Source organism: Pteropus alecto, unplaced genomic scaffold (assembly GCF_000325575.1).
Source record: "Pteropus alecto unplaced genomic scaffold, ASM32557v1 scaffold189, whole genome shotgun sequence".
Lineage (NCBI taxonomy): Eukaryota > Metazoa > Chordata > Mammalia > Chiroptera > Pteropodidae > Pteropus > Pteropus alecto.
Genome location: NW_006442117.1, coordinates 51,260 through 62,884, shown reverse-complemented (window position 1 = coordinate 62,884; position 11,625 = coordinate 51,260).

Sequence of the window (11,625 nt, the reverse complement as noted above, 5' to 3'; positions counted from 1 at the left end):
GGCTGCCCCCTCACAGGGCCTCTCAGAGGACAGCATGGCGTCTGGCTGTGGTCAGAGCCAGTGACCTGAGAGAGAGGGGGAGGGGAGGGCACCACTGTGCCTTGCAGGACCTGGTCTCTGAAATCCGACGCTGCCACCTGGGGAGGGGAGCATGCCCCCCTCCCCTCTTAGTTCTTAGGCTGAGCGATTAAAAAGGCATAAAGCAGATTAACGGGAGAAAGTCAAGTTTTCATATGTCCGCGTGGGGAATTCGCATAAGCATGAAAAGTTCCGAGGACAGTGAGAAGAACGCGGTACACGTGTCCTTCTGGATCAGGGAGAAGGAAGTGGCCCCTGGGACTTCAAAGGGAAGTAAAGCAATTCACAGGGAGAGAAAGGGGCCATGTTTGGTAAAGAAATGGTTGCTGGGCCATCTAGAGATAACGTCCCAGGGCGGACTTTGATCAAGTGGCCTTGCCTGGCCCCTCCCGGGCCACCACGCCTGGGTCAGATTGCGCTGGTCTGACAGCTCCGGACAGGCCTTCCATCTGGGAGGCTTTTAGGCACTTAGGGGGAGGGCGGAGTTTCTGGGGGCCTGCCTGCCGTGAACCCCACCCGGCTTTCTCCTGCTTTGTTTTTGTGGTCTTGACTGTCGCCACCCTGTGGACACCGAGCTGCAGGGTGCCCTGCAAACAACCGGGTTCCCAGCGCCCTGCGAGTTTTCCTTTTCTTCTTTAAGAGGCAGTAGGCTTGAGGGTTTGGTCCAGCACTTAAAGATGGGGAGAAAGAGTGGGCACTCGGCCGCCGTGGGCCACCCGGGAGTTTCTCCAGCTCAGCAAGGTTTAAGCGGTGGGCAGAGTTTGTTTGAGGAAGAGTCTGGGTGTCTTAGTGCTCAGGCATTTCTTCTGTTGACAGGAGCAGGTATTTGCTTTGAAGCTGAGCAATAGACTCGGTAAGGGTGTGTCACAATGTCAGTCTGTTTTTCTAACTTCCGTAGCTTTTTCAGTGGAGGGAGCTTCTAGTCAGTGACAGGAAAGTCATTGCTCTGCTGATCGTCTGCCTGAGGAGCCCCGAGGGAGCAGGGCGGGCTGTGGTTTGGAGCAGGTGGAGGCAGAGCGCCTCTATCGGCCAGCTGGGAGGGCCCGGGCCCTGGGAGCCCTGGGCTGGACAGGCGCCTGGAGGGCTGTCACCATGATTTAAAGCCCCGAGAATATAAATCAGCGGGAGGGAGGCCGAGGGTGGACGGTGTCAGAGAGACCGCCATCAATCAGTGACAGTGAAGCCAGACGAACTCCCCTCCGGCTGGTTCCGGAGGCCCTCCTTCCACTCCCTCGACAAGCAGAAAGAAGTGACCCCTGAGTGGCCGGGGTGTGGCCTGCCCCCTGCCCCGCAGCCTCCCCCACCCCCCGCCGTGGATCCGAGCAGCTGGGTTCTCCCGGAGCTGTGGGCACCGCTCCCTGACAGCACGGCCTCAGGGGCCCTGCTCCAGGGGTGGCGCTCAGGCCCTGGTCCCCGGAGAGAGCTGCCTCTGACAGCTGGTGATGAGGGAGCCTGCACTGGAGCAAATTCTGTCACGTTGGGTCAACATGGTAGAGCTCTGAACAAGGGACAAGAATGCTTTGTTCCTTCTGTGCTTTGTCCTTCGCTGACAGAATGTCCCTGGCACGTCTGCGTCCAGTGTGCTGCCAGCGGCGGAGCTCTGCTCTTGCGTCAAGCTGGGGCCGCTCAGCAGGCCAGCCCGACGTCCCTCAGCTGAAGGCCGAAATCCAGTTTCGAGGCTGAAAGTCGCTGCCGTGGCCACCATCCTCCCGCTCCCTCGGGCCGGGGCGGACGCCAGGGTGCAGTGTGTCTTTAGTGCCCTCTGTAAAGCCAGACCGCCCGCCACTGACGCCAGGAACCACGTGCTTGTCCCCTCTCGCTTTGGCTCCATGCTCTGGCCGGCTCGTATTTCATGGGGGAACCGAGTCACTCCGAGGTGCGTGGCAGTGAACTCCGCCCCGAGCTCGCCCAGCTCTCCTGTCCGGCAAGTAGGCACAACACGATCTCTTAGCAGAAACAAAGGGGGAGCTAGGACCTCCGCCACCTGGACTGTCACATTGACGCTTTGCTGTTTGTCGCGGTTACCAGGGGACTAAGACTAAGGAAGGGACAATGGAGACACCACGGGCCTCGGCGCTCCTGGAGAGACAGTCATGGCCCACACAGCTCGGCAGGACTAGTAGTTCCCCGAGCACGTGACCTGTCTCCCCCAGGTGTTTGCCTGAATCCATCCTCTCTGCCACTTTCCGGCCTTGTGACCTTCAACAAGTTTTTTTTTTTCACTGCTGTGACGACTAAGCGGGAATCAGTAAGGAAAGGCTCTGGGAGCAGTGCCCAGCGCTCACGCGCCGCTCTCGCTAACGTTCCCTGTGTCTACGCGTGGCGTGCCGACAGCGACGATGGCAGCGGTTTGGAGACTTTGCGTGGCTCGCCCTTCCATGCTCTCATCCTTAGACGCGTCTGGAGATGAGCCGCAGTGGCCCAAGGCCCCCACTGAGCCTTTCCATCGTCGTTTTTCTCTGCCGTCAAGGAGCAGGTCCCGTTTGACTTTTCTTCGCATCTGGCGCTTCGCAAACGTCCTTGGGGACGTTTCCGTTTGAGAGATCCCCGCGCTTTCGGGCTGACGCCCTCAGCGTTCCTCCAGGGGACCGGCCGTTTGGCATCGCCCCGTCTTGCTCTTGTCTCCGGAATGACGTCGTCCAAACACAGGACAGACTGCGGCCTGGCCTGCGGGGACGCGCCTTCTGTGAATCGTCCTTGTCGCGGTCCCCACCGCCACCCCGTGACTTGACTCGCTCTCGGGGAGCCAGCAGGGGGCGCGCTCGGGCGGGGCTGGTGGCGAGGGGCGGAGCCTCACGATTTGGGGCGGAGCCTCGCGTCGGGGGGGAGGGCGGGGCTGGTGGCGAGGGGCGGAGCCTCATGTCAGGAGGGCGGGGGCTGGTGACGAGGGGCGGAGCCTCACGATTTGGGGCGGAGCCTCGCGTCGGGGAGCGCGGGAACCCTCCTCCGCGTGCGGTCCTCCGTGGACCCCGGCAAATGGAAGTCGGGGACAGAAGGTGCTGTCTGAGAGCTGCTGAGAGCTTCGCGGGCACAGACCTGTCACGAGACCTCTCACCTGGGCAGGCTTGTCCTCCCCTGGGATGGTTTCTTTATATGAAGAAATGGGGGGAACCCAGCTTGCCCTGGTAGGGATGTTGGAAGTCACCGCGTGGTAGTTGCGAGCGCGGCCTTTTAGGAAACGCCAGGTCTTACCGCTCCGTGGACCCTGAGGCGGTTTCTGGGCGCCCCTACTGTCCCCCTCCCTTGGGCCCAGCTTTCCCTCCCTGCCGGTCACAGCCTGTATCTGAGGCCTGGGATCGATGCCTGCAGCTATGACAGTCCCCTGCCTGATGCCCGCTGGGCGAGGGTGCCAGAGGGCGAGTGACCACGAGGGTTGAGGCCAGCAGACCCTCCCCGGCGCCCCCTTGCTTCTCAGGTGTCATCTGTAAACTGCAACTGGGCTCTGGGGCACCCGGAAAACAGTGAGCCACAGGCTCTCACGGCGCCCAGCCCCTCTCCACCCAGCAGGGGTGTGGGGTGTCGGCAGGCATCCACCCTGGAAGAATGTTCTGTCTGGCTTGATGCACAGAACTGGCAGTGCTGTGTGGACACCTGGGCACCTGGGCAGCCGTGGGCACCGTGGCTCCAGGGGACTGGGGGTGGGGGAGTGTGAGCGATGGGCCCAGGGGCTCAGAGGACGGTCAGGCTTCGTGTCCAGCTCTGCTCGAAGGACTGACCGCTCAGGTCTGGGCTGAGGCAGGTGCTTCGGGTTGGGACAGGTCTGGAAAGCTCCATGCATCCTGTCCCCTAAACTCCCAATGAGGCCGGGGCCATCCTGCAACTCGGGGACACATCTGGGTGCTTCCTGCCCATGGGGCTCTGTTTGCTTTGTTCTGATTTGAAAGCGAGGTCTTTTCGTGGAGGGACAGGGGCCCTGTGGGTAGAGTGGCCGACTTGTCCTGAGTCCTCAGTGCTGGGGGTGCGGGGCGGCCCCTCGTGGAGGCAGCGCTCACGGCTTTCATCATGGGGGAGCCCTGCAGGGGAGCTGTGTGGTGGCTTGAGGCTGTGACGGGGACACCAGGGAATGCAGTCCTGCTCAGGAAGAGGTCAGTGCCATTTCCTACCCCCAGCAGAGCTGCGGTGGCCTCCGGAGCAGGTCCCACAGGCCTGACTGGTGGGGAGCCAGGCCACGCCCCTGTCTCCCAGGGCCCGGTAGTTGGGGCTCAGTGGTGGAAGGGGACCACTGGGAATGACTGCCCCGGCGCCTGCCCCTCTGAGGGCGGCCGGGAGCAGCGCCCGCAGGCCCTGCAGGCCGGCAGGAGAGGCCCGGCCTTCGCCTCTAATTGGCGCCTCCCCCCAGCTGCTTCCTCGCCGGCGGCAGAGCTCATAAACCCGGGCTTGCATCCCAGCCACCGACGAGTTCAGAGGCGCCGCGTCCTGTGGGGAGCCAGCAGCAGAGGCGCCTGGGTCAGCCGAGAAGCCGGGCGGCCTGTGTGGTGCTGCTGGGCAGCGTCCGTGTCCCGCGCTCCAGGGCTCGGCAGGTCCAGTCCCACCGAGACCAGCCCGTTCTACTGTACGGGTTAGGATGTGCCCTTAGCCCTCGCTACGCCCAGAGGAGCCCTCGGGCCATGGGGCAGATGTCCGGCCTGGCCCGGGCAAGAGCGGGACAGCCAGCTTGGCGAGAGCCGGCGGCAAGGTCGGGCCTGGTCGCTTCTCCTGACCAACAGCTTCTTGCCTGATGTTGCTGCGAGGCCAAGAAATGCTGGTCTCACTGTGAAGCCTGGTTCCCGGCTAAGGGCAGCTGAGGCAGAGCCCCCACCTGGCGTTTGCCAGGCACCATGACCTCCATCCGCCTCGGGGCTCCCTCCAGCCGCCCCGAGGACAACCCAGAGCCACGCGGAGGGCAGTGTCTGTGCTCAGGTCGCACCAGGAGGAGGTCTGGGGCCACAGGGAGGACAAGTCGCAGGAAGCAGAGCTGAGGCCTGGGATGGACAGTTCTGACTCCTCCAGGTGGTGGTGGTCAAGGGCGGATGGCTCAGCTGGCCAGAGCCTTCCCTACCATGTCAGAGGACGAGAGGTCCCCAGGGCTGTCCTCGGAGGACCTTGGCCCTGAGGGCCACCAGCACGATGGCTCAGCTGGCCAGAGCCTTCCCTACCATGTCCCCAGGGCTGTCCTCGGAGAACCTTGGCCCTGAGTGCCACCAGCATGTTCCCAGGCCATGTGTAAACTCAGCCACCCCAAGTGAAGCCATCTTGGGTGGGGGCAGAGGTGGCCCTGCCTGAGCCAGGGCGCCGCGCATGGACCTCCTCTCCGATGGAGGACGGTCATGCAACCTCCCTCGGCTCCCCTGCCTGTCTCTGAGTCGGCCATCTGCGAAGCCACTGAGCCCCGAAGCACGGCGAGGAGCTGACGATATCTGGGGCCGACTTGTTGTTGAGGAAGGAGGCTGGGGTCAGCGTCTGTCCCTCTGCCCCTCGTGCCCCAGTGGGACGGGCTCACCTCTGGGCATTCCGTCCTCACCTCACCGAGACGGAGCCGGAGCCGCTGCAAGGAATCTGACCACGTGAGTCCTGAACGCGGGGGAGGGACTGTGCAGGAACCTTCCCTCGGCGGCACCCAGGGAGGGCTCCTCATTATCTCCCCTCGCCTTCAGAGCCAACACTGATGGGGCCGGGGCGGAGGATGTTACCTGGGACTCTCACTCACCTCTGGGCATTCCGTCCTCACCTCACCGAGATCTGGGTCCCTGTAGCCACCGGGAAGGGGCGGTGGGCAGGGAGGAGGAGAGGGATGGGAAGGGGCGACACGGAGTCTTCCGTGCATTGGTGACATCGTCATTGTACGCTCGGCGACTCTTGTCAGGACGTGCCGGCAGCTGTGCTTAGGGTCGGGGTCGGGCATTTTTGTGGCGGGCTCGGGCTGGGCATGAGCGACTTGCAGCCCCGGCTTCCACGTCTGCGAAGCGGGGACGGCATCCGCAGGGCGGTGGGCACACGGGGCAGGCATTCCGTCCTCACCTCACCGGGACGGAGCTGGAGCCGCTGCAAGGAATCTGACCATGTGAGTCCTGGACGCGGGGGAGGGACCTTGCAGGAACCTTCCCTCGGCGGCACCCAGAGAGGGCTCCTCGTTATCTCCCCTCGCCTTCAAAGCCAACACAGACCGGCTGGGCGGAGGATGTTACCTGGGACTCTCGATGAAGAGAAAGCAGAGCTTTGTGCCCAGAGCAGCAGCTGGAGGCCGGGGCTGAGGCAGGGAAGGGGCTGTGTAAACACTGGCCGGATAACTGGGTTTGTGTGTTGATTAGATAAGCCCAGAAGCCAAGGCCCAGCCAATGAGGACTGAGCTCCTGGCCGCCGAGGCCGGATTTGAAAGTCGGAGGCAGGACCGCCTGGCACTGGGTGGAGGGTGCGTTTCCCTGATGGCTCTGTGGCTGCAGAGATAATGCCTGGTGACAGGGGGACCGCAGAGCCTGTGTGCCCCTCCGGCGGGGGTCAGGGCCGATCTGCCTGTGGTTCTGCCGTCAGGGATGCAGACTTGGTCAAGCCCGGGCAGTTTCAGACCCTGACAAAGCAGCGGACAGGGTCCAGGTCGGATCACAGACAGAGCGAGCTCGCATTTGCAGGCTGGGCGGCAGCCCTGGGGTGCGGACCAGCAAGCACTGGGCTCGGGCCACTCCCTGTCCTGGCTACCTCTGGGGCCGAGCGCAGATGGCCTCCCCCTCGCCACCTGTGACGGTGTTGCTCGCCCGGTGTTTCCTCAGGGGCTCCGGGCTCCCCTTCAGGCCGCGGGCTCCAGCTCTGTGGCTGGTGTGGGTCAGAAGCTGCGTGAACGACCAGTTCCCAGACCTTTCAGACACGCTGGTGGTGCCTACCTCGTGCCGTCACCGTGCATCCCCGCGGGTCAGGCCTCTGACTCGGTGAAGAGCAGTCGGCTTCCTCCGCAGTCCTCGTGAGGGTCACTGCCCCTCGGCCATTCCGGCGTGAAAGCCCCCACGCCCAGCGCTTGTCTGCTCCCTGCACCCAGGCCCACCCCCGGGTGGGCCCGCCGATCTGTCCGTCCTACGATGCGGGCTCCAGGCCGTACAGAACGAAGCCACCAGGCATGGTGGGGAGCGGGGAGAAAGCCACGCCTGAGCCTCTACGTCTCCCCTACGGACGTTTCCTCAGATTCTGGGTCCGTGGTGTCCGGGCGAGACATTCGCGAGTTCATCTGGACGATTCGGCCCCATCTTTAAGTCGGCGATCTCCGGCTCGGCTTACCCACGTGAGCTGCGTGCAGAGGAAGGCTCTCCCAGTCACCTCGAGTCGGCCTTGGGGTTCTTTGAAAAGACCGACGCTTGTGGGTGGGTCTGGGCTTCAGCTCAGCTCTGTCCCCTCTGGCTTTGGGGACCCAGTCACCTTCCACACTGGGCTTGGCCTTGGGTTTGGGTTTGAGGTTGGCCCCCAGCCTCCCGGGGCAGCCCCCAGCACCCCCATCCCCCCCATAACCCCCTCCGAGGGCTAATACTCCCCCAGCGTGCTCCCGGGCTGGGGGGTCCCACGGTAAAAACGCAGAAGTCCTATCAGCTCGTTCTGCCCCTGCCCCCAGTGTGACGATTCCTCGGCTCTGGTGTCTGCCGCGGAGAATCACATTTATTAGAATTAGCTTCGAGGAGACGTGTGTCTTTGTCATCCGTCGCACCTGTTCACTCAAAACGGAACCCATCTTTAAATCCCTTTTCCGGCGTGTTCTTCAGCTAAAACGTTTTCCACCTCCGCACACTCCCCTCGCGTGCCCCGCCCCCTCTTCCTCCTGGACCCCGTGTAGCCCGGGGGTCCTCGTGCCCCCACCATTTTGCTGGCCGTCTCCTCTTCCATCTGGTTTGCGGAGAAAGCCGACATGTCGGAGCCCCCCACGCGCGCCTGGAACCCCACCCGGTGAAGTAGCTCATCTCGGAAAACTGGAAATAACTCTCCTGCCTCCTTCAAGGATCCTGCCGCCTCTCGTCACAACACATGGAGCCGAAGAGCAGATGGGACTCACCCCTCCGGCGCCGCAGACGCCAAATGGCTCTCTCCGCCTCTGATTCTTTGTAGTCGTGCTGGCCCTTCCTCCAGCCCGCGTCTGCTCCCCGCCCCCCCAAATCTCCTCCTTCCGTTTGTCATGGAAACGACCCCCAGACACGTGAAAACCTGGGCTTTCGAGATGTCCATCCAGGGAGGGAGGACAAGCCAGCCCAAAGGGTAAGCCGTGTCTTGGGTACAAAGAAAACCTCTCTGGACTGAGACTTTGGGTGCAGGAAAAAGAATGTGGGTGCTCCCAGCTCGGGCACAGCTGTGAGTGGGAGACATGACTTCTCCAGGGGAGGGATGGCCCTCCCCAGCTTCACGCCCGGAGAAGACACAGAGTGAAGAGCCCAGTTCGGAAATGCCGTGCGCAGGTTTCGGGTGCCCCGAGGGCCGTCGGGATTGAAGGCTGATTAGTCACTTCGCACACGGCTCCGGTGTGGATGGCGCATCAACCACGACACTCAGCACCAGGCGCAGATGCCCTCGTCCTGCGCCTCCAGGGGTCATGAGTTCATGAGATGAGCTCATACATATTTATATTCCAAAAAGAATAGAAACAGCACGGCCGAGACTCCACGAGGGGAAACGAGGCTTTGGAAAAGGGACTGTCACAGCCTCCCGAGGACAGAAGGTGGTGAAACCACATCAGAGGCCCGAGGACGGAGCTCGGAGGGTCAAACGCCCCGGCGTGACCCCCGCGAGCGGAGGAACTTGTAGGCGGCCGGAGCAGCGTCACGGGCCGTCCCTACCATTCAGGATCGTGTTCCTCACGTGTCTGTTCGCTATGCGTTTTATGTAAACATTTAAGAACGAGCATCTCCGTAACCGCCTAGAAAAATAATCACGATCCTAGCCACAATTTTATTGCCGAAGACAACAATTTTAGGTCCCCTTTTTCACACTTTTCATTATAACATTATCAATAATTTCTCACTAAGTCCCCATTATTAATCACTTCTTAATGGAAAGAGAGAAAAAGCTGACCTAAAATACGTTATCTTGAGCAGCGAAGTTGCAAATAGGACGGCAATTAATTGTTAGCGAACCGGCCCCCGGCCCCACAGAGATCCGGCGCCGGCAGCGACGTCTGTCGGGGAGCGGTGAGGGCCCTTCGGATGTTCCTTTTTGCTCCTAAACTGGAGTGGCTCTTGAGGTTCAGAGCTGTGAATATGGGGCTAGCCCTCCCCTTTCCTTGGCTGGCGAACCACTTTGTGTTCTCGGCGGACCCGCGATTTCGCTCATCCGTGAGCCCGGCTGAGCAAACAGGAGCGGCCCTCTGCCGAGAACGAGACAGGAGAGGGGGTCGAGGGACGGAGGGGTGCTGGGGAGGGGACGCGTGACAAGGGCAGCTGCAATGGCAGAGTCTAGAGCAGAGACCGCCTGAGGACAGGGGCGGTGACCTTCTGGGCAGTGCGGGGTGCCGGGGATGGCTGCCCTGAGTCTCGGGCAGAGCTGGTCCCGGCTTCACAGCCACAGTCCTCTCAGCCCCGGTCTGCTCTGTGCTCAGTTGCCGACTGTCGGAACCGGGAGGGGAGGCCAAGCGTCACGGTGGGGACGCAGTCAGCGCAGGAAGAGACAGCGGCGCCTGACCCCACGGCTCTGTGGTCAGTGTGACTCAGCTCCGGGGACCACGGTGTTCCTGCCCGTCCACGCGGCCGAAGGCTAGAGACGGGGGACTGCAGAGCCTGACAGTGGACTGAAGCGTGTCAACCCGGCCAGTGAGCACACGCGTGACTGCGACCTGCCCATGGCACGTGGTTCACACCCCAGGAGGGTCTGGGACAAATTTCCTCTGCTCAGGACAACCAGCAGGGGTGTGAGTGCAGCTGGACCTCTCGAAGGACAGGCGGGGACAGGGCTGGCCAGGGGGCCACACCCGTGTCCCCAAGCAGGCGGCGAAGTCACCAGTGGGAGTGTCGGGCTTGCCTGTGGGTTTCCAGCCTGTCCCGTGACTGCATTTTCACACGGAAGATTTAATTAGATCCCTGAGTTTTCTCTTTTCTGGGTTTAACTTCAAATTTCAGTGTCTCCAGTATCTTTCCGGTGCGGGGCCTGGCACCCAGAAGCTGCATTTCCTTTTTGAGGCCGTGGGAACCGCCGAGTGACAGATGGGGGTGGTGACGGGGCAGAGTGTGCCGGCAAGTGGGGTGGCCTCAGGGCTGCTGGGCTGCGGGGCGCCGCTGCAGCAGAGCCCTGCTCCAGGCCGCGGGGTGACAGGTGCCGTGGAGAGACGGGGCAAAGTCCCTTTGAGAGTTCGGAGCCGGGCGAGCCTCCGGGGGCCCTTCCAGGGGGCTGCGGCTCTGTGACCCGCCCCCTGGAGTCGGCTTCTGCAGAGCCCTGAGCCAGGCCCCTCTGGTCTCTGGGCATCGTCTGTGAAACCCCACCTGCCTCCCAGGCCGGCCCGGACGCTTTGGGGGAGCTCAGGCTGGTGTGGGAGAGCTGGTTGTATTGGGGCGCCAGGCTGGGACGCCAGTGGCCCACAGGTGACAAGAAGACCAGGTGTGGCTTCTCCACCAGCTGCAGGCCCAGCCTATCACCAGCTCCCCGCAGCAGGGGACAGCAATGTCCCCAGGAGCTCTGTCCTGATTCAGAGTTGGGAGCGCCGAGTGTGGCCCCGGCCGGCAGGGTGCAGAGTCCAGGGGACCAATTCCGGAGTCTGGACACTGGACGCGGCTCTCTCCCCCACGGGCTGGGACCCAGGCCGGCGGGGCCTCTGCGGGCTCGCTCTGGACCTGCGACGCGGGAAGATCCGCCCTGTGTCCTGCTAGGCTCTCGGCTGACACCCCGTGATAGACTGGAGAACAAGGCGAAGCTTCGGCCACGTGTCACCCTGAATAAAGAGGGGGACCAGGGTGAGCTCGAGCAACCGCAGCGTTGAATGCGCTCAGGGTGGCGAAGGAGTTGCAGCCGGGCGCAGAGAGGTCCGGCCAGTGTCCCCGGCCAGCGTCCAGGCAGCACGTCCACTGCCTGAGAGTGGGGCGGGGCTTCCCGGCAGACGGTCACTGGTCAGCAGAGAAGCCTTGGTCCCCATGAGCCGGCCTCCCAGTTCAGTCCGTCCCGTCATCGGACGGCAAGCCTGTCGCGCATGTGTACCACACGTCCATGGGAGATGCCCCGACGTGGACTGTGGGCCTGGCCACCATGGCTGAGAAAGGCTGAGCCAGGGGGTGGTGCCCGTGCCCACTGGGGCGGAGGAGAATTCAGCTTCCCGGGGCTCAGGGACCTGCTGCAGGGTTGGAGGGAGCCCCGGGCCACATTCCAGCACTGTCTCCAGTGCGTCTTCACCCTCGGCAGCTTTGGGAGTCCTGGGCAATCTCCTGCCCCATGTCGAGGCACAGGGAACACGATCTGTCAGGCTTGGGGGGCATGCACACCCCCTTTTAGGAATTTCACAGTGGAAGTCCTGTGTCCCCGTGCCCGCCGGCCACCTGCCAACGTGGATTTTGCGGCATGAAGCGCAGGTCGTCCGGCCTGGCTGGGAGCAGACGCAGCTGTGCTGGGGTCCTGTAGCGGGGA